This window comes from Syngnathus typhle, unplaced genomic scaffold, assembly GCF_033458585.1.
Source record: "Syngnathus typhle isolate RoL2023-S1 ecotype Sweden unplaced genomic scaffold, RoL_Styp_1.0 HiC_scaffold_387, whole genome shotgun sequence".
Lineage (NCBI taxonomy): Eukaryota > Metazoa > Chordata > Actinopteri > Syngnathiformes > Syngnathidae > Syngnathus > Syngnathus typhle.
This window is the reverse complement of record NW_026872290.1, coordinates 5,001-9,568: the sequence shown is the minus strand read 5'-3', so window position 1 is coordinate 9,568 and position 4,568 is coordinate 5,001.

Here is a 4,568-nt window from a genome sequence, read left to right as displayed (position 1 = left end):
CCACTAACTCAAGCCCGGCATGGCAGCTCGAAAGGCGGCTAAGCATTCAAGGAAGCACCGTCTGGAGCTTCAGAGCCGTTCCGCCTGACTTTTAACGTAGAGTACCGGGCGCAAACCACTAACTCAAGCCCGGCATGGCAGCTCGAAAGGCGGCTAAGCATTCAAGGAAGCACCGTCTGGAGCTTCAGAGCCGTTCCGCCTGACTTTTAACGTAGAGTACCGGGCGCAAACCACTAACTCAAGCCCGGCATGGCAGCTCGAAAGGCGGCTAAGCATTCAAGGAAGCACCGTCTGGAGCTTCAGAGCCGTTCCGCCTGACTTTTAACGTAGAGTACCGGGCGCAAACCACTAACTCAAGCCCGGCATGGCAGCTCGAAAGGCGGCTAAGCATTCAAGGAAGCACCGTCTGGAGCTTCAGAGCCGTTCCGCCTGACTTTTAACGTAGAGTACCGGGCGCAAACCACTAACTCAAGCCCGGCATGGCAGCTCGAAAGGCGGCTAAGCATTCAAGGAAGCACCGTCTGGAGCTTCAGAGCCGTTCCGCCTGACTTTTAACGTAGAGTACCGGGCGCAAACCACTAACTCAAGCCCGGCATGGCAGCTCGAAAGGCGGCTAAGCATTCAAGGAAGCACCGTCTGGAGCTTCAGGAGCCGTTCCGCCTGACTTCTAACGTAGGAGTAACCGGGCGCAAACCACATAACTCAAGCCCGGCATGGCAGCTCGAAGGGAGCGCGGCATGGCAGTCGAAGGTGTGGCTAAGCATTCAAGGAAGCACCGTCTGGACGCAGAGCCAGTTCCCGCCTTAAGGAAGCGTCTGGAGCTTCAGAGCCGTTCCGCCTGACTTTTTAACGTAGAGTAAGCACCGTCTGGAGCTTCAGAGCCGTTCCGCCTGACTTTTAACGTAGAGTACCGGGCGCAAACCACTAACTCAAGCCCGGCATGGCAGCTCGAAAGGCGGCTAAGCATTCAAGGAAGCACCGTCTGGAGCTTCAGAGCCGTTCCGCCTGACTTTTAACGTAGAGTACCGGGCGCAAACCACTAACTCAAGCCCGGCATGGCAGCTCGAAAGGCGGCTAAGCATTCAAGGAAGCACCGTCTGGAGCTTCAGAGCCGTTCCGCCTGACTTTTAACGTAGAGTACCGGGCGCAAACCACTAACTCAAGCCCGGCATGGCAGCTCGAAAGGCGGCTAAGCATTCAAGGAAGCACCGTCTGGAGCTTCAGAGCCGTTCCGCCTGACTTTTAACGTAGAGTACCGGGCGCAAACCACTAACTCAAGCCCGGCATGGCAGCTCGAAAGGCGGCTAAGCATTCAAGGAAGCACCGTCTGGAGCTTCAGAGCCGTTCCGCCTGACTTTTAACGTAGAGTACCGGGCGCAAACCACTAACTCAAGCCCGGCATGGCAGCTCGAAAGGCGGCTAAGCATTCAAGGAAGCACCGTCTGGAGCTTCAGAGCCGTTCCGCCTGACTTTTAACGTAGAGTACCGGGCGCAAACCACTAACTCAAGCCCGGCATGGCAGCTCGAAAGGCGGCTAAGCATTCAAGGAAGCACCGTCTGGAGCTTCAGAGCCGTTCCGCCTGACTTTTAACGTAGAGTACCGGGCGCAAACCACTAACTCAAGCCGCGCATGGCAGCTCGAAAGGCGGCTAAGCATTCAAGGAAGCACCGTCTGGAGCTTCAGAGCCGTTCCGCCTGACTTTTAACGTAGAGTACCGGGCGCAAACCACTAACTCAAGCCCGGCATGGCAGCTCGAAAGGCGGCTAAGCATTCAAGGAAGCACCGTCTGGAGCTTCAGAGCCGTTCCGCCTGACTTTTAACGTAGAGTACCGGGCGCAAACCACTAACTCAAGCCCGGCATGGCAGCTCGAAAGGCGGCTAAGCATTCAAGGAAGCACCGTCTGGAGCTTCAGAGCCGTTCCGCCTGACTTTTAACGTAGAGTACCGGGCGCAAACCACTAACTCAAGCCCGGCATGGCAGCTCGAAAGGCGGCTAAGCATTCAAGGAAGCACCGTCTGGAGCTTCAGAGCCGTTCCGCCTGACTTTTAACGTAGAGTACCGGGCGCAAACCACTAACTCAAGCCCGGCATGGCAGCTCGAAAGGCGGCTAAGCATTCAAGGAAGCACCGTCTGGAGCTTCAGAGCCGTTCCGCCTGACTTTTAACGTAGAGTACCGGGCGCAAACCACTAACTCAAGCCCGGCATGGCAGCTCGAAAGGCGGCTAAGCATTCAAGGAAGCACCGTCTGGAGCTTCAGAGCCGTTCCGCCTGACTTTTAACGTAGAGTACCGGGCGCAAACCACTAACTCAAGCCCGGCATGGCAGCTCGAAAGGCGGCTAAGCATTCAAGGAAGCACCGTCTGGAGCTTCAGAGCCGTTCCGCCTGACTTTTAACGTAGAGTACCGGGCGCAAACCACTAACTCAAGCCCGGCATGGCAGCTCGAAAGGCGGCTAAGCATTCAAGGAAGCACCGTCTGGAGCTTCAGAGCCGTTCCGCCTGACTTTTAACGTAGAGTACCGGGCGCAAACCACTAACTCAAGCCCGGCATGGCAGCTCGAAAGGCGGCTAAGCATTCAAGGAAGCACCGTCTGGAGCTTCAGAGCCGTTCCGCCTGACTTTTAACGTAGAGTACCGGGCGCAAACCACTAACTCAAGCCCGGCATGGCAGCTCGAAAGGCGGCTAAGCATTCAAGGAAGCACCGTCTGGAGCTTCAGAGCCGTTCCGCCTGACTTTTAACGTAGAGTACCGGGCGCAAACCACTAACTCAAGCCCGGCATGGCAGCTCGAAAGGCGGCTAAGCATTCAAGGAAGCACCGTCTGGAGCTTCAGAGCCGTTCCGCCTGACTTTTAACGTAGAGTACCGGGCGCAAACCACTAACTCAAGCCCGGCATGGCAGCTCGAAAGGCGGCTAAGCATTCAAGGAAGCGACGCCGGCCGGTCCGCGGGCCAAATAGGGTCCAGTAAAGTACCGGGCGCGGCCACTAACGCCTTGTGGCGGTCGCCTTGTGGCGGTCGGGGGGTGGCGGTCGGGGCTGGCGCTTGGGGCCGGTGGCGGTCGCCTTGTGGCGGTCGCCTTGTGGCGGTCGGGGGGGTGGCGGTCGGGGCTGGCGCTTGGGGCCAGTGGCGGTCGCCTTGTGGCGGTCGCCTTGTGGCGGTCGCCTTGTGGCGGTCGCCTTGTGGCGGTCGCCTTGTGGCGGTCGGGGGGGTGGCGGTCGGGGCTGGCGCTTGGGGCCAGTGGCGGTCGCCTTGTGGCGGTCGCCTTGTGGCGGTCGCCTTGTGGCGGTCGCCTTGTGGCGGTCGCCTTGTGGCGGTCGGGGGGGTGGCGGTCGGGGCTGGCGCTTGGGGCCAGTGGCGGTCGCCTTGTGGCGGTCGCCTTGTGGCGGTCGCCTTGTGGCGGTCGCCTTGTGGCGGTCGCCTTGTGGCGGTCGCCTTGTGGCGGTCGGGGGGTGGCGGTCGGGGCTGGCGCTTGGGGCCAGTGGCGGTCGCCTTGTGGCGGTCGCCTTGTGGCGGTCGCCTTGTGGCGGTCGCCTTGTGGCGGTCGCCTTGTGGCGGTCGCCTTGTGGCGGTCGGGGGGTGGCGGTCGGGGCTGGCGCTTGGGGCCAGTGGCGGTCGCCTTGTGGCGGTCGCCTTGTGGCGGTCGCCTTGTGGCGGTCGCCTTGTGGCGGTCGCCTTGTGGCGGTCGGGGGGTGGCGGTCGGGGCTGGCGCTTGGGGCCGGTGGCGGTCGCCTTGTGGCGGTCGCCTTGTGGCGGTCGCCTTGTGGCGGTCGCCTTGTGGCGGTCGCCTTGTGGCGGTCGCCTTGTGGCGGTCGCCTTGTGGCGGTCGGGGGGTGGCGGTCGGGGCTGGCGCTTGGGGCCAGTGGCGGTCGCCTTGTGGCGGTCGCCTTGTGGCGGTCGCCTTGTGGCGGTCGCCTTGTGGCGGTCGCCTTGTGGCGGTCGCCTTGTGGCGGTCGGGGGGTGGCGGTCGGGGCTGGCGCTTGGGGCCGGTGGCGGTCGCCTTGTGGCGGTCGCCTTGTGGCGGTCGCCTTGTGGCGGTCGCCTTGTGGCGGTCGCCTTGTGGCGGTCGGGGGGTGGCGGTCGGGGCTGGCGCTTGGGGCCGGTGGCGGTCGCCTTGTGGCGGTCGCCTTGTGGCGGTCGCCTTGTGGCGGTCGGGGGGTGGCGGTCGGGGCTGGCGCTTGGGGCTGGCGTCCGCCAATAGTGGTTTAATTTCGGGAGGAAGATTGATTTTCGTCCCAAGCCCGCCGCTGGAGAAAATTTTAGGTACCAGGAGTGGATTTTTTTTGTCCACTCAGGAGGGGGACGTTGGCTGGTTTGGTGTCCGGGGGAAAGTGCTCTTTTCTCGGCCAGGAGAAAGATTAGACTCCCAGCCCGCCGCTGGAGAAAATTCTAGGTACCAGGAGTGGATTTTTTTTGTCCACTCAGGAGGGGGACGTGCTTTGTTGTCCGGGGGAAAGTGCTCTTTTCTCGGCCAGGAGAAAGATTAGACTCCCAGCCCGCCGCTGGAGAAAATCTTAGGTACCAGGAGTGGATTTTTTTTGTCCACTCAGGAGGGGGACGTGCTTTGT